The sequence below is a fragment of the Prionailurus bengalensis genome, chromosome D2, assembly GCF_016509475.1.
Source record: "Prionailurus bengalensis isolate Pbe53 chromosome D2, Fcat_Pben_1.1_paternal_pri, whole genome shotgun sequence".
NCBI lineage: Eukaryota > Metazoa > Chordata > Mammalia > Carnivora > Felidae > Prionailurus > Prionailurus bengalensis.
The window spans coordinates 84191007-84213275 of NC_057351.1; the positions used below are offsets into that span (position 1 = coordinate 84191007).

At 49.5% G+C, this 22269-nt stretch overlaps 1 protein-coding gene across 4 annotated transcripts in view; it reads left to right on the plus strand.

Moving 5' to 3' along the window:
• Positions 1-5013: 5013 nt before the first annotated feature.
• Positions 5014-22269, plus strand: part of MGMT (O-6-methylguanine-DNA methyltransferase) — a 299845-nt gene continuing 282589 nt past the window's right edge. Inside the window, exon 1 of one of the 4 annotated variants that reach the window (XM_043597881.1) lies at positions 5014-5242. The gene's annotated coding sequence lies outside the window, so the exon portion shown is untranslated. Of the gene's footprint in view, positions 5243-12432; positions 12519-22269 lie in introns of those variants that run through there. The other 3 variants (XM_043597879.1, XM_043597878.1, XM_043597877.1) reach the window with 3 other exon arrangements.

A 22269-nucleotide genomic window follows, 5' to 3' on the forward strand; every position in this document is an offset into this window, starting at 1 on the left:
GCCTGGCACACAGTAGGCGCTCCATCACTGTGAGCAGGTACAGCACAAGTTGGTGGCTCCATACCTCGCGGTAATCTTGCTCTTACCATCCCCCTTCCTTCCTTGCCACGCCTGTTCTCCTGGCCACATGGGTGCAACGTGACTGGCTCATTCCTCTGGCCACCGTGATTGGTCCAGAGTTCGGTGTACTTACGCGTGCTGGGCCAATCAGAGCCCTTCTCTGGGATTTTTCCCCCCCCAGGGGAAGCTGGAGATAGAACTTGTTTCAACTCTGGGGACGCAGTGTTGAAAGGACTTAATGCTGGGGGCGCCTGGGTGGCGCAGTCGGTTAAGCGTCCGACTTCAGCCAGGTCACGATCTCGCGGTCTGTGAGTTCGAGCCCCGCGTCGGGCTCTGGGCTGATGGCTCAGAGTCTGGAACCTGTTTCCGATTCTGTGTCTCCCTCTCTCTCTGCCCCTCCCCCGTTCATGCTCTGTCTCTCTCTGTCCCAAAAATAATAAATAAACGTTGAAAAAAAAATTTTTTTTTTAAAAATGCTGAGGTCATGGGGGAGGGACATGGGTCATGCCTCTTCTCCCTCCCCACCAGGAGTGAGATCTCTGTCCTCTTTGTGTCCAGAGGCCTCCTGGACCAAGGAGGGCCTCGTGTCTAGTGGCTGCGAGTGAGACAGATGGAGGGACTGCCCGGACCTCACTCGGCTACGCCTGCCTCTGCAGATCAAAGTGAGTTATCTCTGCGAACAGTCAGATAATTGAGTGATCAGACAGACAGCCACCACCCCATCCTCACCACCAGTTTTGCTGCTCGCATGGTGATCGTTCCTCTCACTTTGCCTCATCTTATTTTAAATCAATGGCTCAGCGCACTAGGGCGAGATTGAGGAAGTGTCCCTTAGAGAGAATACAACCACTGTTTCTTTTTCAGATTAATATTTTTGGAGGCTGAGACAGAACGTTTGGTATGGCTGCTTTTCCTGCCTTGATTTTCGTGTGTAGTTTCCCAGGCAGAGGCAAATGAGGAAAAATCACAACCTCAGCATCAAAACCCCCATGTCTTCTGCTTTAATTTCCAAGTCACAAAAACGCAGGCACTTCTGGCTCATCCCAGAAGGACAGAGGAAGGGGGAGACGCCTTCCTCCTGGTGGCCCAGGTGCACACTCCCCAGAACTTCACACTACTTAAAAGATTTTGCCCAAACTGCCAACAACGTGTTACAAACAAAGCCCTTCCTGAAAATGGATCAAAAACACTTTGTAATAAGTGTAGGAGCTGCTTTCAAAAGGGCCAACGTCTAACAAAATCCCCAGTCCTGAGTGATCAACGCTCAAATAGCCCAACACAGTTTGAGACAACCTCCCCCAAAGCTTCTGCACTTGAAGAAGTCGTTCTCTAAGCCAATCTATCCACACACGTGCACATCTGAAGAGTCGACTTTCACTCACTTGTTTGCATGTATTATATCCATTGCCTGGGTATTCAGTTATCTGGTTGCCCTATTTTGACCGAACTCTGGGTGCCTTTGGCCCTGATGCCCCCCACCTTCCTCCTCCACTCCTCCAGAATGTGCCCCACCCCCCAATCACTGGCTGGCTATACCACCCAGATCCTAGGTGCCGGCTCTTGGTTTCGACCCTTACAGGAACACTGGGGCTGGGAAAATCAATCGTGTTAATCGGTAAAACTCTCCGCTGGAGATGCTATCCTAAAAGAAAACCACATGTAAAACACTTAAAGAAGGGAGCTCTGTAACATGTTTCTTTTGTTATACGACCCTCACACGTTTGTCCGGAGTTTGGGGCTTTCAAACCACATAAGGTTTTATGTGATCATTATAAAATCCCTTCTTTTCCCAAAGGCAGGGTAGTAAGGATTAAGTTTGACTACTGAAGACAGCTTTGTTGTAAATGGTCTCTAACGTCACAAAAGTAGCTTGGAAAGAAAGGCTTATTAAACAAATTCTTGGGTTGTGAATCATTGGAAGCAATCACATGGTATGTTCATTTGTTTAACCTGAAAGGTATCCATTTGGATGTTTAAATTTTTTTTTTCAACGTTTTTATTTATTTTTGGGACAGAGAGAGACAGAGCATGAACGGGGGAGGGGCAGAGAGAGAGGGAGACACAGAATCAGAAACAGGCTCCAGGCTCTGAGCCATCAGCCCAGAGCCTGACGCGGGGCTCGAACTCACGGACCGCGAGATCGTGACCTGGCTGAAGTCGGACGCTTAACCGACTGCGCCACCCAGGTGCCCCTCCATTTGGATGTTTAAAGAAACGATGCAAATTAACATTGTTCCCAGTGCCCACAAGAAAGCTGGCCAATCTTAGAGGACATTCAAGGAGGTCCCTTGGAGAAGTCAGAGTGGCAACGAGCATATACTCCTTTGGTTTTCCGTTTCTTTTGCAAAAAGTCATTCATGGGAAGCTGTGTCCAGAGAAGATGGGATATGATTTATTAATCTACAGATGGGAAACCCCAAAGAAACTTTGTCCACCTAGCCCAACGCTGTCATCCGACAGAGCAGTCAGGTGGATTGCACAGTGAGAGGCTGGCAGGGCTGCACCCCAAACATCCTGACCTTGCGTCCCTTACACACCAAGCTGTTCCCCAGACTGGGGCTACCCTTGTGTTGCTTCAATGACAGGACGTGTTCGTAGGTGAGGATGCTGGTGTAATGGGACATAGGAATGAGGCCTAGGGCAGTTTTCGAGGAAATGCTTTGAGCTTTTGGAAATTATCATTAAGAGGAGAAGAATTTACCAGCAAGTAAGTGTTGAGAGTGTGGATTTCAGTTCTGTTCGCTGGAGAGTCTTAAATGTCATGTTCTGGAGTCTCAGCCTTTGGCGGGGCCAGTCCTTGGCAGGAGGGGTGGCTTCCCCCCAACTCCCCTTGGTTCTAAGACCCCTACGTGGCTCCTGACCTGATGCCCCTTGTGAAGGCAGCTGCAGTGTCTCTCAGCCTCCCTGAAGGGTAACTGAGTCCCACCAGGAGAGCCTGGTGTTTGCATCCCCCTGGATGCTGCATTCTCCTCTGTCTCTCTGGCCTACCCCTCCCCAAATCCACATCATCTCTCTAAGAGGGCCTTAGGTTGCCTGTGATGACCTTTCTTTCCGTGGGTGGGAATCAGAGATGCTAATACCAGCTAAGTCTTGTTTCACTAACAGCTTACGGAATCATATTAATATACTGTTCAGATAAAAAGAAGAGTAGAATTTATTTATTGTTACAAAATTACATCACAGTACACTTGCTAGGATACCAGAAGATATCCTGGTCCATTTCGGTGTTATTTTCCCTTTTCATTTCTGTTGGGATCCTAGTTCTGAGTGTATAGACTGTAATAGACTATAAGAAGACAGGCATATTGTTGTCGATGTTTGTTGCGCGTACCTGCACGCGCCACAAAGAGCGGGTCATTATAAAAATCCTTTACACATGATAGCATTGAGGACTAGAGAATTTGAGTAAATTTCCTAAAGTTTCACAGTGAGCCAACAGAGAAGACCAGAACAAATGGCAAAGGTGTTTCATTTCTCCTGTCTTCCTAGTTTTAGTGCCTGTGGCTGCCTGGAGCAGGATGGAGAAGGATTCTGAGGCTGAGTCCAGTCTCACCAGAAAAAAAGTAACTTAATCACCAACGTGTACTCCGGGGCCCAGGCCAGTTATTTTGAACATGTCCCAGCTGAGGCGTGGCCCTGCGTGGGGGGCTTGAGAGAATCCACCATGCATCTATAGTCACTGGGGTTGATCATAAAGCAACCTCTCTTTAGGTTCTTTGAACAAATTTTTATTGACAACGTTGATATGTCGAGTCACTCAAGTCACAAATGTCCCAGTAGAGGAGTTGTACATACAGGGAGAGTGAAGATTTCTTTCCCATTAAGAAAACGGAACCTAAGGGGCCCGTAGATGACTTAGGACGTGTGGTCCTGAGATGGGACCGATGGGTGTGTGACCTCCCTCAAGCTTTGGGGAAGACTCCCAGGGGACCTTATGCCTATCAAGCTGGATACAATGGGTCTATACTGCTTCCTGGGGATGTCATAAAAAGTACCAAAAACTGAGTGTCTGGAAACAGCACACATCTATTGTCTGAAATCAATGTGTGCAGAGGGCCGTGCTCCCACTGAAGGCTCCAGGGCTGGGTGCTGTCCATGCCTCTCTTGTCCTGGGTTCTCCTTGGCTCCTGGATGTGCCACTTTGCACCCTCCCCTTTCACACAGTTCTCCTCAAGTCTCTGTCTTCACCTGGCCTTCTGCTTGCAAGGACACCAGTGGTATGGCATTAGGACCCATTTTAACTTGTTACCTCTGTAAAGATTCTATCTCCAAATAGGGTCACATTCTGAGTACTGGGGTTGGGACGCCAACATATTTTTCTGGGAGAACACAATTCAACCATAATAACGTCCACAGAGCACCAAGTAGTGCCGGCACCCATGTGCTCACTGACTAGCACCTGAGCCTGGCCTGGCTGCTACGGAGCCTGTGTCTAGGTCATGGTGACCTTCAGGACCCGAGGGGCCCTGCAAGGCCACCTCCGACCACAGGCAATAGAGACATCCCAGGCCCCTCTGCTCGCTCATCGACCCGGATGGTGCCCGGAGTCCTGCCTGTCCCTGCCCTCCGGGAGGCCCAGGCAGGCAGCCCGCGCTCCGGGCCCCTGCCCCGCAGAGCTGAGTTGGCAACACGGCCACTGAGCACTTGGCGCCGCGGACCGCAAGCACCACGGGACGCGGAGCTGATGGTGGCTAAACTGAAGCACGGAGCGCTGTGGGGCGGGAGCGCGGGGTCTGGGCGGCCAGGCAGGGGAGGCCGGTCGGCGGCGGGCGGGAGGGCCCTCGCGGGGCGGCGCCGGGAGGCCAGCGAGGCTGCGCAGAGCGGGGTCAGCCCAGGCTCCGCCGCACTGGGCATGCTCCGACCCCCGCGGCAGTCCGCAGACAGGGGGCGGGCGTCCGCTCTCCGCCCTGGCCCCGCCCTTCCTTCTAGGCCCCGCCCCCGCGCCTCGGCCTCCACCCGCTCCCGCACTTCCCGGCGCCCCCCTCTCTGGGCCCCGCCCCCGCGCCCGTGGCTCCGCTCTTCCTGACCAAGCTTCCGTCACGTCCAGGCCCCGCCCACAGTGGCCCCGCCCCCGCCCCGGCTCCGCCCCCCGCGCCCCGGACATGCCTGGGCAGCGGGTGGTTCTCCAGCCCTTGGCCACCCTGTGTTCGCAGCTGCTCGTGGTCGGCGCCCTGGTGACGCGGTGAGTGTCTGGGTTGCTGCCCTCCCGCCAAAGTCGGGGCCTTTCTTAGGCTGAGCAGTGGTCTGAAGCCTGTGGTTCTATGGGCACCCTCTCCTCGCCATAGGCGAGGGGCCTGCCCTGATCCCACCCTCTCTGCACAGGCCCCAGGTGTGCGCACGTGTGCCCAGGTGTACCCAGGTGTGCCCAGGTGCGGCCCTCCTTCCCCACGTCTGGAGTTCCTGGACCAAGTTGCTCTGCGGTGATAGCGGCCCGTTGTGGCCTCCCCTGTCATGCCTGTAGTTGGCCAACATCTTCGACGCTCTCCCTGCCCACTCCCCCGCCCTGCACTACTGACCAGCGCCTGGGGGCCGCCGCTTGCCTTCTGTTCCCAGGAAGCTTCCAGAGGCCTCTACTCCAGCCCTTCCTTGCAGCAAGCCTTTAGCATACTCTGTGCAGAATTCCACATTTGCTGCGGCCGTGTTTTAAGACAGTGCCAGAGAAGAGCAAGTTCTGGGGTCCTCATTTTCATGGCTGGTGTGTGTATACATTTCGCCCTAATTGCCTCCGCAAACACTTAGAGTAAATAAGTGGAGTTTGAGAGCCATTTGCACTGGGCACCATAATTCCCAAGTCGGTGATAATACAGTAGAGCAGTGTTCTAACCCACGTATTCCCCGCTCCCTTTCTGGGCCCATCATTTACTGAGATCTCAGAATGGTCTTCCCTATCAAGGCCTCTGCTCAGTACTTGGCTTTCTATCTTGGAAGCACATTTTGTATGCTCAAACACAGCGTTTGCTTGGTTGGGTGGACAGTCATCAGGGCAGAGGGAGGCTGCTTTGCCCAGGGAGGGGTCACTTCAGCTGTTTGTGGCAGAGCACAAAGCTGTTGAACACGGGGAGCTAGGAATCGGACTGGTTACTTACATTAAGAACCTGTAAAATGTCTGCGTCAGGCCCTTCTCTCCATCTCCCCAAGATAGATGATGAAGAGACAGTTTTGTTCTTTCCCTGAGTCCTTCAATGGATAACACACGGCATAAAAAAAGGGTGTAAAAGCATTAGAAAAGGACGTGAAAACGAAACCATGCTGGGGGTAAAGCAATTTTAAGGAAACAGTGTCAGAGTTCTCCTCTCCATTCCTGGCTGCCCCCCCAGCGGGGAGTTCATATTGTGTTAACTCAGACACTGTTGTCCTGGAGGTCACAGCAAGTGCACACCTGCAAAGGTCCAGAGTCTATAGGTAGTGGAGAGTTGGCCTCGCTCTACAGGTGTTTGATTTCTTCCCAGGTTCTTGTCTTGAGTTAGAATTTGAATAGCAGAGTACAGTATGGGGGCTGGATGAACTGGGCCTCAAGTACAGAGCTATAGAAAGGCACCTTTTCTTCATGAATGTTCTTTTCATTAAAACAAATCTGTGGGCGCCTGGGTGGCTCAGTCGGTTAAGCATCCAACTCCTGATCTCAGCTCAGGTCTTGATCTCAGGGTCATGAGTTCAAGCCCCACATTGGTCTCCATGCTGGGCATGAAGCCTACTTAAAACAGAAAACAAATCTGTGTTATAAGAGCTAGATTTTAGTATTATTAAACTCTGCTCTGGACACTGTTGAACACTGATGGAGAGGGAAGTTTAAAGAAGTAATGCACGAGGCGTGGACATGTTGGAAAGATCTCACTCTTGTTCAGTGGAGATTCTCAGACCTTTCTTTTCTCCTGTGTTTTGGTCTCGTGTGGCTCTCGGTCGAGCCTCACTTGGGCCCTCCACTCAGGCCTCCTGTCCCCAGTTGCCTTTCCTGGTGCACAAGTGAGGTCCTGGGCTGGCCGTGCAGGGGAGGAGGGCAGTGGGGCCTGAGGAAGAAGGGGGCCTCCCTGGCAGTCTCTGCTCTTCCTGTCCCAGGAACCCAGCAGTGTGCTCCTCGGTGTTGTTCCATAAAGGAAACTTACTAAATTGTCTTCGTTTTTCTTATTTTGCAGAGGACACTTAGAAGCCAGGGACTCAAACCACCAACACGGCTCTATTCCAGCTCCCTGTTTGGGGTCTCAAGGCCCTTTTCAGTTTATAGTATAGTCTCTTTGATAGAAAATCATGGAAACAAGACAGTATTTTCTGAATTCTCTTTTCCTGTGGTCATCTGTTACCCTTATTATCAGGTGTGTTTTCATACTTCTCTCTGACTTTATCTAACTGCATAAAATTCCTCTTGTGGGTCAACTTTCCCTGGGGGTTTTGACTTCCTGTCACGTCTCTGGTCACTCCAGACACCTACATTGGGCTCCAGGTCTCTGAAAGGCCCTGAGCTCATTCGGCTACTGTCTTAGGCCCCCTGAGCCTCTTTTCTGGGAGGGGTAGCTTCTTTTTTTGTTGTTAAAAAAATTTTTTTTAATGTTTATTTATTTTTGAGAGAGAGAGTGTGTGAGCAGGGAAAGGGCAGAGAGAGAGGGAGACACAGAGTCTGAAGCAGGCTCCAGGCTCCAAGTTGTCAGCACAGAGCCCGACCCGGGGCTCAGACTCACAGATTGCAAGATCATGACCTGAGCCGAAGTCAGCCGCTCAACCGACTGAGCCCCCCAGGCACCCCTGTGATGGGTAGCTTCTGATCCAGGTGCTTAGGTCTTATCTCAGAATGTTATTTATACAAAGCCTGAAACTTAGAAATCGGAGACCTACAAACCATAACATTCCCATTGGGTGAGAGTGGAATCCCTGTCATCCTTTCACATGTACTCATGATGAGCGAACAAACCCAACAGCACCCGTTCCTGGTTTAAAGTAAAAGTATGTGTGGGGGAGGGGCCTGAGCTGTGCAGGAGGGGCTGGTTTTCCCTTGGTTCACAGGATGCATTTCCCCTCCTGTTAGTTCTGGAGGCCTGTCTTGGGCAAAGGTAGGTGAAAGTTGTAGACTGTTGGGAGACAGAATACTGCCAGATGGGTGTCCTGTGGCATTAGGGTAACCGGCACGTCTTTGCTGGTCAGTGGAAAGAGGCGTTTCCTTTGGGTGTAGAAAATTTAAAAATAATAAAGAGCTTAGAGAGGGCTGCAAGATTTTGAGAAAACCGTATAGTGAATATATGGAATATAGTGAATGACTTATTCCTTTAAATAGCAATTGAAGTGAATTGTCTAAGAACAGGAATAAATCGTCTTGTGACCTTTTATAACCTTTGAAGGAACCCAAGTGGTTTTGGCAGATGTGGCTTACGTGTAAATCGGTCACAGTGTCTTGCCAAAGTGCTCAGAATCCCTGGCGGGGAAGCCAGTCTGTGGCAGTCACGCTCCTGATGTCTGCCTTAGCGAAATAACTAACTAAATAGGCAGCCCCAGGAGCCACTGACACAGCAGTGACACCCTTGGCTATGTGTTAAACGCTGAAACTTGTTTTTGACACCACAAGTTGTTTTCAATCCAATTGGGGGCTTGGAGGAGTGGGGGTCTCCAGGGAGGCAGGCCTCATGTCTCCATCCCCCCGGCCCCAACCTGGAGTAGACTTTTGGCTTTTGATGCAGCTGTGGTAAAACCAGTTAAAAGTTCTATAGAAACATTTCCTGGCAGTTAAATTTGTTGTCGTCTGTGTGGAACCACGAAAGGGATTGTGAGCGAGTTATAAATGCCTCATATGTTCGCTCTACTACTTTGAAAATTGTCTTGTTAGAATAATTTCCTACCCGTAGCACTTGTGAAGTCAGCAGAGTATCCAGCCCGAGCTCTATTGCCCATTCCCAGAAGTCTGGGGGTGAAGCTGAACGCGCGGTCCGCCAATGGCACCACTCGTAAAAGCAGGCACTTGTTAAATCTATTTGTTTTTATTATAGACATCGATCTGCCAGTCGCAATAATGCATTTATGGACATTTTTCTGCAAGCACAGCGCTGGTGGCAGTTTTTACTGACAAATTGAGTCATATGGATAGTAGTTTAGAAAACTCTCACCTTATTGATAGATTAGGCACTTCCAGCGCTGGGTGTTGAGAGGTATCTAGATGGGCGTAGAGAGGGAATTGAATCTTGGGGCAAGATATGGGATGGGACATTTAAATGTTGAAATTTAGTAAGTAACTAGTTATTTCTCATTTGTTTTTAAATTGTTAGCTACAGTTTACCCCCCAGTCAAAAGGACTAAAAGTTGGGACCCAAGGTGTTACCTTCAGATTTTGACCTGCTTGTTTGGGTTCGTTGGTAAGAGCCACCACTGGAACGCATTGCTGTCCTTGTAGTGGGATATCCATGTGTCGTAGGTACAGTGTTCTCAAAAGGGGCTCTGAGCCCTATTGGTATCAGGATTACCAAGGGTGCTAGTTACAAAAGGCAGATTGTAGGCTTCCTTGTCAGACCTACGAGATCAGCACCTGGGGACCTGTGTCTTTGCAAGCTTCCCAGGGAATTCTAGGGACCCCAATGTTCCAAGCATCTCTTGGGAAATCTTTAGGATGGCTGAGAAGTAGTGCTCGCCAGCCCAGACAAGCTCTGGAGTTCCCCTTCCAGATGGATCCATTCGCAGCCAGCGTTGTCGTCAGTTGCCCGTGCTTATGGATCTGTGTATGGTTTTGTAACTCCTCAGAGACATGTGAATCTCTTCAAATTGCAAACCCAACATGTTATCATAGTGTTATAGTTTTCGGTCTTGTGGTTATGACAGAAGATGCAGATGTTACCAAAACTTTGGCATTAGTTTTACAAACAAATGTTAAGCATGGACAGCCATATTATATTTCACTCCTATCTCTTCCTTTGAATGGCTGGCATTGCTTTTCTCCTCTCTGGGTAGAAGCGTGTTCATGGTCTCAGATGAGGGTTGACTTTCAAACGCACAACTGAATGTATTTTTGTGGAACAGAGTTGAGTTTTTATTCAGGAAGTGCCAGAGTTGTGTTGGGGAGAAAAATGGGAGGGATTTGGGTGGTGCCATTTACTAGTAGGGTGACTTTAAGAAATTTTGAAAACCCAAGCTGCCTCCTCCTGTGTCTGATGGTGATGATCATGCTTATTGTGTCTACTTGGGTGAGTGTAAGCACATGAAATAATAAAGTATGAAGCACTGCCTGGGTAGAAATCTTAACTTGGAACCACAGTCTCATAGAAGGATGAGATTCTACCTAGAAAAGTGGGGAGGAACAAACCGGAAATCCTACTTTCCCTCCAGCCCAATAACATCCTGGTTTTATAGATTTACACATAACCCAAGCCCCCATTTGGGGAGGCAAGCACAGGGTTAAGTGTGCAGCCTCTGGTAACAAGCCTGCTTGTCTGGATCTGGATCTACTAGTTATATGACCTTGAGTAGAGTTACTTAACTTTTCTGATCCTTAGTCTCCCCCAACATAGGGAAGATGACACTACCATTCAGAGGGCTGTTGTTGGCTATTGGGAGGGAATTGTGTTTACAGATCACACCAGGCCCTGGTGAGCCCAGGAATAGCCGACCTTTGTTAGCTCAGAGCCACCGACCTGTTTTCAGGAGGAGGCAGGACTAGCGATGGAGTCCAGTGTCCCATCTCCTGTGTGTCTGTGATTCCAGGCGGTCATGGACTTGTGTTTGGTCTGGAGCATGATGTAGCTCAGTGCTAATTTGCCGGGTTTCTAAAATTCTTTCTCTAAGGAGCTGGTTTCCCTTGCTGCCAGTTTGGTTTTTCACAGTGGACATTATCAACAGCTGCTCAAGTGCTTGCTGTCAAGGTGCTCCCCACTCACGTGTGATCTGTGAGTGCTCAGGTGTGCGGTGCCCAGGGCAGGCTCGTGCTGCGTGGGTGGAGAGCAGACCAGTGGACCCTGCCAGTCTCTGGCAGCCCTGGGAGGCTTGACAGTAAGCATCTGTTAAATGGAAAGAACCTCCTGAAGGGCCACACACAGAATCGGACACTGGCAGTGGTCAGGAGCCATCAGGGTCCCCAGCATATGTGACCGCTCATACTGTGGTAGTGATGGGTAAGGCGACGGGTTAGGTCAGTTTTGTCAAAAATAAAAAATCCACAATAATTTGTGTGGGTGGAAATGGGCCATATTTAGGGGTGTCTTTTTCCCGTCCTATCATGGGTCAGCCTAGTAGAGTCAGTCAAGTTCCAGAAGAATCTGGACAGTGCGAGAATGATAGTATTGCTGATAATAGCATTTATTGAAGGCTCACTGTGCTGGTTGATTTACGTAGGTAGATCGGCTTCTCATATCTTCAGGATCACTGGGTGACCCAGACACCGTTAGTTTCTTTATTTTGTGTATGAAGACACTGGCTCCTGGAGAGGTCGAGGGGCCTGTACAAGGCACACGGGCATAGGAGTGGGGTTCTGTGTTAGCCCATTGGTTGTGTCATGCTGCCTCTGCAGGGGTGAAGCAGAGAAATGGGTACAAGTCCTTTTAGAGGCAAGATGTAGCAGACATAAATCTACACCTGTATGTTCTTGTGTATGTTTTCTGAAGGCCAGTGTGACTAAGCATTATCCTTCACATTGTGGGAAAAACAGCGCTCTCAAGTCTGTGCCTGCTTGCCGTGCTCACGACACCTCCCAGCACACAAGCCACTTGTACGGGGCTGACAAGACCCTACCTGTGTGTGCTCTGCCACTTACTGAAGACGCAGGTGTACCCCGCGTCCCTCCTTTGAGCATAGGACCAGTGTGCAGGTGCCGGAGAAAGGAGAGGAGCGCCGTGGGCGCCAGGCTATGTTCGAGGACTTCAGCCACGCTCATTACCGAGTCCCGATGGGCCACGGACTTGCTCCTGATTCCAGCCGTAAGGGCGGATGAAGCACTTGCGCATAGACTTGCGGCCCAGTGGTGGCACGCGTGGACTCATGGATGTAGTTGGATCTGCGAGCAGTCTGGCTGGAGTAGGGGTGGGAGTCGGGGCCAGAAAGGGGGCCGAAAGTTAGTGCCAGGCCAGCCAGGAAGGGGACTGTTCTCTCTGACCCTTGGCCTTGGGAGCTTTGTGAGTGGGGGACCACTGCGGTCACCAACAGGGACGACAGGGAGGGAGGAGGAGAGGAGGTCCGGGTGGCGGGCGACCTCTGTTGGCAGGCGGCACGCAGGGAATCGCTAGGGACACGCGCGGCAGGCGGGGAGGTGGTACTGTCACGCACCTCACGTGCGGAAGCGGTACGGCCACGTGGGGAGGTGGCACGACCGTGTGTGCGGCATGCTGGGAAGCGGTACGGTCACACGCAGCACGTCGCGAGGCGGTACGGCCACGTGGGGAGGTGGTGCAGTCGCGCGTGCGGCATGCTGGGAAGCGCTCCGGTCACGTGGGGAGGCGGTCCGGCCGCGCGCCGCACGCCGGGAAGCGGTACGGTCACACACGTCGCGGGCGGAAGCGGTACGGTCACACGTGGCGTGTCAGAGTGGGGTGGGGACAGCGTGTGGGAAGCCGAGGGGGCCTGGAGGGCTTGCTGGCGGAGTGCGGGGCGCCGAGGAGTTGGGTGCAGTTTGGAGGTGGAAGGTGACTGTGTTCAGAAGCTGTGTTTTTAAACGGGGAAGGGAAACACGGGGTGTGTGTGCTTTTTATTCACGGAAAGGCAGGCCTTGGGGAAGTCAGAGAAACGATCTGGCTTTCGCAGGGTACATAACCCGTTTCTGTCATGGCAGCCTGGGGTTCGGGGGGGGGGGGGTGGCTGCCTGCCCTCCTGTCACCTGGCTCGGGCAGGGCTGAGGAGGCCTCGCGAGCGGCGCTCGCACCCCTGCCCGCTCTCCGTTGGGGGGGAGGGGGGCGGCTGTGCTTTCCTGCAAGCGCTCGTGGGGTCTTGCAACACAACCGCCAAGTTCGGGGTGTGCAGTCACTTCAGGATACACGTTGAAAGGGAAATGCGTGCCCAGTCCCCTTAGGTCGAGACCACCTGGCCGATGTCAGCGTGTGCACCTCCCTGCGCCCCCGTGCGGGTCACTGCTGGGGCTTCTGGCGGCCTGTTCACCCCGCGTCGCTGTTTCAGGCTCTGGGAGTGCTTCTGGGCGCACCCGGGGGCCAGGGTGGGCCTGCGTGGGGGCGGGAAGTGCTTGGAGAAGGCCCCCCGTGGGAGAGTGACCTGTGAGGGGGACTTGGACCAGGAGAAGCAGGCGGCCTGGCGGAGGAGGCCTGGGCAGAGCACCCAGGAGGGTCCTGGGTGGTCACCGGGTGGCCTGCGGGAAGGACAGACGGAAAGGTGCCAGTGACTCAGATGGAGTCAAGGGTGACGCGTGTTGGGCCTCCCGGCTGCCCTGGCCCTTGGACGCTCCACAGTGTGGCCAAGGTCCCGAGATATGGCGCTTCCAAGTCTCTGGGTCCTGAACTTGTCCTAGTTAAGAAATGACATCAGCGGTGGGCCGGGAGAGGAGGTGGGTGGGGGGTCCTCTGCACGGGGGGGGGGGGGGGGGGGGGGGGGGGGGGGGGGGGGGGGGGGCATCGCCCGAATCCTCTCCTGTGTTTGCAGCCACTCTCCTTAGTAAGGCTTTTCACTCTCAGTGGAAGTTCCTGGAATAATGGGCAAAGGGAAGAAATGATGTATTTTCAAAAGTTACTGAGTTTAGGTACCTATCCCCAGAAAAGCCCATGTGTGCTATTCTTTATTGTGCAGAAAGATTTGTTTCTGTCACCATTGTGTTATCATCAGATTAAGCTGTCGAGTCAGATGGATGCGGTGCATTCTGCCGGCATGTTTGCTGATCACCACCTTCTGCACCCACCCCGGCCCATCCGTCTCTGGCGCTGGCGGGGTCCGGCCCCCACTGGGTCAACAGGGAGTTTGGGGGGGGGCGCTCCTCTCACGCTGCTTTTGGAATTTGTTCCAAGAACAGCCAGACCAAGTACGTAGGTTCTAAAATTGAATTAGTGTTCTTAATATTCAGCATTATCCATCATTCTGGCTACAATCAGCCACCGTAAAGGTGTTCTGCCCACCAGCAGGGCAGGCTCTGGGAGACCTCTGTGTCCTGTCATGGGTGACTAGTGGTTTACTGGGACACACACTTTCACTGCTAAACCCACAAGGTCCCGGGTGAGCTGGGCGGGGGAGGTGGTCACCTGTGCAGGGTCCTCCGTGACATCCTGCCTGTTGCTCTCCTACTATTTGAATTCACATGGGTTTTGACCTATTATCATTACTTTAGTTTCTTTTCCTACAAAAGTATGGGCTTTAAAAACTTCCTTTTACCTTCTGTCTCGCTCTCTCTTTAAATTTGTTTATTTTTGCCCTGAGTGTAATTAGAACATTTCCTTCTGGACTGAGATCATCACTGCTGTTCTTGTGGTGTTGTCTGGACCGTTTGTCACTCTGGGAAAACCTCCAGATGTTCTGGTTCTGATTTCCTCGGTGATTCTGCCTCCCTGTATGATGAGGTTTCTTGCTAAGAAGCCTTCTTGGAGCCAGAGGTGTTTCTTTCCTAGTCGCTGCGCATCATGACAATTAAGACAGGACGGATTCTTGGATGGGTTACTTAAATATTCTTTTGTATCGGCCAGAAACAAGTGTTTGTAGTAGTTCTGGTGTTGGAAGCAGCCATTTGTGGTGCTTCAGTTGTGCCCTGGCATTGATGTGGAAAATCCCAGTTACTCGTTGAAAAGCCAGATCTTGGCTGCACGTGTTTGTGATGTTTTGATTGTGGGGTGCTCGCTATTGAGAAGGACTGGCTCCAGGCTGCCCGGAGTTTACTTGGACCGGATGGTCATCTTTGGGCAGCCAGGTGAGTATTGGCCCCTCTGTGCAGCTCTCAGACTTGAAGCTGCCTCCTGGGGTTCAGAGCGAAGTACACGTGGGCTCTGGGTTTAGATGATGAGGATTTTCAAGTCTCCTGCACCACTGAGGAAGAAGCTGCCTGGCTCCAATCTCTGTGAGCTCAGTTGCTTGGCCTCCCAAGCCCCACACAGTCCCCTGCCTCTATCCCCCAGGGTCCCGGGGAGGCTTCCTGGGAGTACCTTACCCCACACGGAATGGGGCCGGCTGCCTGACACAGGGCACTGCTCAGGGTGGCCCCAGACAGCGGAAGCCTGGCACTCGGGCACAAGACCAGGGAGAGTCAGTGCTGATGGCCTCTTCCTCCTCCTGTTGAAGGCGGGGGTTGAAAAATGCTCCAAGGTAACCCCTCCTGCCCACCCAGGTCCCAAATGGAATGAGCCTGCGAGACTCCTCTTGAAGCCCCTTTCAGCGCAAAGGCCATGGACTTCTGTTCTGGCATGTTCTCTAGAAGCCTGCGCAACAAGGCTTTGCTCTGAGCGTGGATGGGTAGGAGACCCCGTTCCCCTCTTCCCAGACCCCTCCTCTGCTCTGTCTGGGGAGCCTCTTCTGACCCAGCTCCAACACAGCCATTCCGATGCCCTTCCTTCCCTAGGCCCACACACTCACACTCAGGTGTCTGCTTTGCTGGTGTGGGTTTCATCTCTCGATGCTGGAATTCTGTGTGAGGAACTCTCTGAGGCTGGGGTGGGCTTCTGCCTGATGGGAGGGCCAGCCAAGGGTTAAGTGTGTCCTCCTAAGACTCCTGTGTAGAAGCCCTAACCCCCAAGGTGGCTGTTAGGAGAGGGGCCTTTAGAAGGTAATTAAGATTAAATGAGGTCATAAGGTGGGGCCCTCATCCAGCCAGATGGGTGGCCTTATAAAAGGGACGGATCTCTCTCTCCCTGCTCCTTCCTCCTCTCTCCTCTCCCCTCCCCTCCCCTCCCCTCCCCTCCCCTCCCCTCCCCTCCCCTCCCCTCTCTCCCCTCTCTCCTCTCCCCTCCCCTCCCCTCCCCTCCCCTCATCCACAACCCCCCCCCCCCCCCCCCCCCGATTGAGGGCGTGAGGATAAGGCAGCTGTCTGCAAGCCAGGAGGAGAGCCCTCACCAGACATAAGATCAGCCAGAACCTTCATCTTGGACTTTACACCTCCAGAACTGTGAAAAAATAAATTTCTGCGTAAGCCATGTGGTCTGTAGATTTCTCTTGTGGCAACTGAGCTGACTAATACACAGGTGAAGCACAGACCAGTTACCTGAGAAGCACAAGTCTCATTTGGGGCTTGTGTATGAAGTTGGAATTTGGGGATGAGGGTACTTTATAGTCAGGCAGCGCTCAGAAGTCCTGTAGGATGGTTCTCAGGTTTAGCTCCTGGCATTCCACAAGGTGTGAGTGTACATAGGGGTGACAGAAAATAGAATGAACAGAAACCCATGTCTCCTTACCAGGGGCCCCAAAGGTTGCAGGAAGGGGATGTGGCAGGCAAGGCGAGAGATGCCCAAAAGGCCGGGGGACTGTTGGCAGGCCTGGTGACGTTGTGGCACTGGGTGGACCTGCTCTGGGAGGCTGTCCGGGCTCCAGGCTCCAGGCTCTAGGCTCTGGGGCAGGAGGGAGAGTTGGGGAGGAGTGTGTGCTGTGCTGCGGGACCGGGATTCTTAAGCATGAGGAGGGTTGGGGAACTAGTCTAGAGCTGCTGGTGGGGATTTTGTGTTGGTCGTTTGGTTTTTCTCTTGACGTTGCCCAGTTCAGTCTCTAATCCTGCCTGGATCGAGGAGCAGCTGGGGCCATCCTGTTTGACACCAGCTAGAATTCTAAGAACCGTGCAGTTTGTTACTTTTCAAGCTAAGCTGTCTTTCAGGAGTTCTGGAGGTCTCTGCTGGGTTGGGAACCTCGCAAGATAATTCTCACTAGAGGCTGCTGGCCTACACTTCCATCACATTGGCCTGTGTTACACCTGTGGCCGCTGATGGGGGGACATAAAAAGGTAGGAGGAGATTGTTAAATTTACTTCTGCCCAAGCAGCAGTTCGTGTTACGGGGTGTAGATCTGCAGAATGCATCAGATGTGCAGGGATTTTTGGGCTTATTGCAAAGAAAATTCAAGTTGTGAACTTTTACCCAATGCATCTTGGCCATTGCTGAGCTGTGGCCCAGGCTCCCTCTGTGCTTTTGCCGTGCGGGCCAGCACTGTGCCCCCAGGATCCCCCTTGGCAGGGAGAGACCGCTGCGGTCAGTGTGGGAGAAGCTAGACTCCCCGATGAGGGAGTGTGCTATGCTTGGCATCACGGTGTTAATATTTAAAACGTGGGTTTGAATTCTCAGTTATGTTTTATTTATTTATTTATTAGCACAGCGATGTTTGTTGTTTAATTCCATAGTGAGAGTCTCTAAGAATATGATTAACCTTGAGGGCCATCTTATAATGTAATTATTAATGATTGATTCTGTTTATCCTTGAAATCAATAAGAGAGGCATAATGGTGTGGCATGTAGTTGGGCTCGATTTCTTGCATTTCGTAAACATGATTCTGTGACAATAGTAGTATGGGTTTATTACCCAGAGCGGGTTTGATGAATCTGAAGTGTGTGATTAGTTTTATATAATGATTGTGATATGTAGTGTTCCTTATATGACTTATGTTAATATGGCAAGCAGTGTTAACGTGTCCTGCCACTAATAGTCAGGGTGGGGATGTATAGTAATTGATCTTCCTGGGAGTGCTGTAATGTAAAAACAATTCAGGCTGTTTGAAGTATATTTTACAAGTGTGCATTGGGCCTTTGGGATGTTATATTGAAAAACCCAATTGTACAGTTACCATGGGAACCCAATTAGAATAGATTGCTTGATTTTTTTTTTTTCGGTCTTTCATCTTGACCAAAAATCTAATGTATTTTAAATGTTTTCATATGGAATTGTATTCATGCACTGACTTGCTACAGTACCAAAGGATTCTTTTTTTTTTTTTTTTTTTTTTTGTCTTTTCGTTTCCAACCCTAAGCTGAAATAATGATATATTCTCTCTAGTGGAGCTTTATAAGGAAGTCTCCTAGAGAGATTTAATCAAATTTTTATGGAAAAGTTTGTCCAGGTGGTGGTAGAGGTGGAGGTGGTAGAAATCATTTAAAAAGATAGGAAAATGGGTATTTTCATATGATTCTCCTCTGCTTGTGCTCTGGATGTCAGAATACAGAGGTGTTCCCCTGATTTTCCTCCTGTTTGCAGATGGGGGAATTAGGTCCCGAAAGGCATCTGGGTTGCCTGAGGTAGAGATGGAGGGTTGGTCAGGGCCCGGCAGAGTCCAGCCCTGGAGTGGGCCCCACAGGTTTGGTTTCAGACTTTTTGTGCTCTGAAAACTTACTGGAGATCCCAAATAACTTATATGAGTCATATATCAACATTTACCGTGTTAGAAGTTAGCATTGAGAAACTTAAAAATATTAATTCATTTAAGCTGCGATAAACTGATTACACTTTAATGTAAATAACACATTTTAAACTGAAAAGTAACTATTTTCTGTAAAAAGATAATTAGTGAAATGAGTGGTATTGGCTTACTTTTTTTCCTGTATCTTTTTTAAAATGTTTTTTTAATGTTTATTTTTGAGAGAGAGAGAGACTGAGTATGAGTGGTGGAGGGGCAGAGAGCAAGAGAGGGAGGCACAGGATCCGAAGCAGGCTCCAGGCTCTGAGCTGTCAGCACAGAGCCTGACTGGGGGCTTGAACTTACAAACCGTGAGATCATGACCTGAGCTGAAGTCCAACGCTCAACCGACTGAGGCACCCGGGTGCCCCCTTCTGCGTCTTTTAAATGACTGGGTTAGTGGAAGGCAGCTAGATCTCACATGTGCCTCCTGCATTCCATCTGTGGTGATATGTTTTGGTTGAAGTATCTTGAGAGAATCTGGCTTCATCCAAATAAGTAACTGGTAAGGGAGAAGTATTTTAATAGCTTTTCCAGATAATCGTGGATATTCTCTGAGATGGCATCAGAACTCGGCAAGTGTTCGTTTCTTGAAGGTTCTTTGCTGTGTGGAATCTGAGCCCTTAGCGAGCTTTTTGTAGTCCCTTAAGTGAAAATTGACACGTGTGTCTTGCACCTTGGATGATTTTGTAACGTCATTCACTGGTCTTTTGGAAAATACCTGTTTGCTGACTTACACGCGTCTTCCAAATATTGACATGTTTCATCGTGCAGTATTAAAACCCGGGCTTGTTAATATCACTGCCTTTCAACTTAGAGCAGCCTTAGAATCGGGGACCACGGGTGGGGGATACAAATTTTCCAGAGTTGTAATTATCACTTAAAGCTCTCAATTTGTCATTTATCATTGGCATCAAGTAGTGTTGCTTTGTTTATTTTTGAGGAAATGTCTGCCGGATACCCAAGTCTGAGTAACCGTAGTTTGTTACTCATCTCTACACGTAAAGCTTTTGTTTCATGGAAAAGTCAGCCGGCTCTTCGGAAGAACTCGGGCAGCCAGGCGGGTGCTTTCCTGCAAACAGCCTCCGTTGCCTCCAGCGTGCTCCCCTCTGGGCACAGAGTATTGACAACGGTTGGAGGATTGAATAAAGATCACAAGCTTGATTGCTTCATCTGGGCATTCTCACAGGAATGGCTTTTTCCCCCCTTGACCTTGGGTTTGTGGAGCGGTAGGTGGGAGGATTCCCTCCAGATTTGGTGCCAGCTTGTTTTACATCACGGTTATTCACCACGAAGAGTCATCTTCGCCGGGCACTTTTGTAGGAGCTTCTTGTTAGACTGGGGAAACTTTTCCTTTGTGCTGTTAATGCAGTGAATTACAGTGCTGGATTTTCATCTGTCAAACCAACTTTGCATTCCTGGATAATCCCTGCTGGGCTTGGTGTATTAATATTTTCATAGCTTGAGGATTTGTGTGTCTGTGTTTATGAGGGATACTGACCTGAAGCTTTCTTCTCTTGGAGTGTCTTTCTAGTTTGGAATTAGGGCAAAATCTGTGACTCATGAGATGGGGCCTCTTTTGTTGGAATAGTTTGTGTGCTATTAATATAACCGCTTCTTTAAATGTTTGTAGGGATTTACGGATGAAGCCATGTTGGTGTGGGGTTTTCTTTGTGGAAGGATAGAAACTATACATTCAGTTTCTTTAGTAGGCAGTGTTATTCAAGTCATTTATTTCTTCCTGAGTTACTTTTTGGTAATTTGTTTTTCAGGGAATTGGCCGTTTCATCTAACAATTTATTGGCCCAGAGTTATTTTAATATTGTCTTACTGTCCTTTGAATGTCTGGTCCTTGCTTTTATTACTGATACTGGTTATTTGTGTTATCTCTCTCTCTCTCTCTCTCTCTCTCTCTTTTTCTGATTGTTCTGGTTAGAGGTTTGTCAGTTTCAGAGAACCAGCTTTTGTTATAATTGATTTTCTCTTTTGTCTTCTGTTGGTTTCTTCTCTTTATTATTGCCTTCTTCTGCTTACTTCCGGTTTAGTTTACTTTCTGTTTATAGTTTGCTAAGGTGGAAGCTTAGATCACTGAGTTGAGCCCTTGGTCTCTTCTCATGTTAATACTCAATGCTAAGCTTTCCCTGGAAGGCAGGAAGCACTGCATCCCACAGATGGCTGTGTTGCCTTCTTATTTTCACTTAGTGCAGTGTTTTCCACTTTCCTTTGTGATCCCTTCTTTAATGCATGGGTTATTTATTTATTTTTTATTTTTTTTAAGGTTTATTTATTTTTGAGACAGAGAGAGACAGAGCATGAATGGAGGAGGGTCAGAGAGAGAGGGAGACACAGAATCTGATATAGGCTCTAGGCTCTGAGCTGTCGGCACAGAGCCCGATGCAGGGCTCAAACTCATGAACTGCGAGATCATGACCTGAGCCAAAGTCGGATGCTTAACGGACTGAGCTACCCAGGCACCCCTAATGCATGGGTTATTTAGAAATATGTTGTTTCTCTTCTAAATAGTGGGGGATTTTCCTGATGTCTCTCTTATTGATCTTTCATTTAATTACCTTGTGGTCAGAGGACATTTTTTTTTTTTTTTTTTTTTTTATGATTTCAGTCCTAAATTTATTGAGAATTGCTTTATGGCCCAGAACATGATCTGTCTTGGTGAATGTTTGTATGCACTTGAAAGGAGTGTATAGTCTGGTTTTTGGGGAGAGTGCTCTTTCCATTGTCAGTTGGGTCACATTTATTGATTGTGTAGTTCAGGTCTTCTGTCTCCTTGCTGCTTTTCTTGTCTCCCTGTTCTTTAAATTATTTGTGATAGCTCGAGATTTGTTTCCCCTTCGATTCTCAGCTCTTGTTTCATTTGCTTTGAACTTGTTCTTAGGTACATGCATATGTAGAATTTTTTTTTTTAATGTTTATTTTGAGAAGGGGGAGGGGCAAAGAGCATCCCAAGTGGGGCTCGAACTCATGAATCGTGAGATCATGTCCTGAGTCTAAACCAAGAGTTGCTTAACCAACTGAGCCACCCAGGCATCCCAGTATTTAGAATTTTGAATTGCTACATCCTCATGGTGAATTAACCCTTTTATCCTTATGAAATGGCTGCCTTTTGCCTTAATAATATTTCTTGTTTTCAAATCTTGTTTGATGCTAAGATGACCACTCCAGGTTTCTTTTCGTTAGCATTTCTGTGGAAAATGCTTTTCCACCCATTTACATTTTACCTATTTTGTCATTGTATTTCACATGTGTTTCTTGTAGGCGGCATACAGTTGGGTCTCGTTTTAAAAACTCTCATCTGATAACATCTTTTTAGAAATTGTAGTATCGAGAGCATGTGCATTTATGTGATCGTCAGTCTGGTGGGGTTTAAGCATGCCGTCTTGCTGTTTGCTTTGTCCCATTTCATCTTTTGCCTCCTCATTTTCCTACCTGCTTTTGGATTGTTTAAATGTATATTTTTAATGATTTTAGCTTAATTTTTCCCTGTACTGTTGGTTGATCAGCTCTCTCTGTTCTTCGTCTCTTCTTAGTGGGGACTCTAGGGTGTTGTGTGCGTATCTAGTCTCCCGTCATCTGCATTCGGCGTCCTGCAGTGTGAACTCTGTACAAGAGGAGCTTCGGCCTCTCCCAGCCGTGTTCCTGTTGTACTCATTCAGTACATCGTACGTCTGCATATGGTGCAAACTCCAGAATATGTTGTTATTTTTGCTTTAGGTGGCGAGTTATCTTTTGAAGAGATTAAAACTAGGACCCCCCTCCTCCCAGCTTTTATATTTATTTGCATATTTTCAGTTTCTCGTGCTCTTCATTCTTTTGTGCGAATCCAGATTTCTGTCTGCTGCCAAGAACCTCGCATCAGTGTTTCCTCAGATGTAGGTCTGCTGGTAAATGGGCTGTCTTCCTTTTCTTCTTCTTTTGAAAAAGTCTTTGTTTTTGCTTTTATTCTC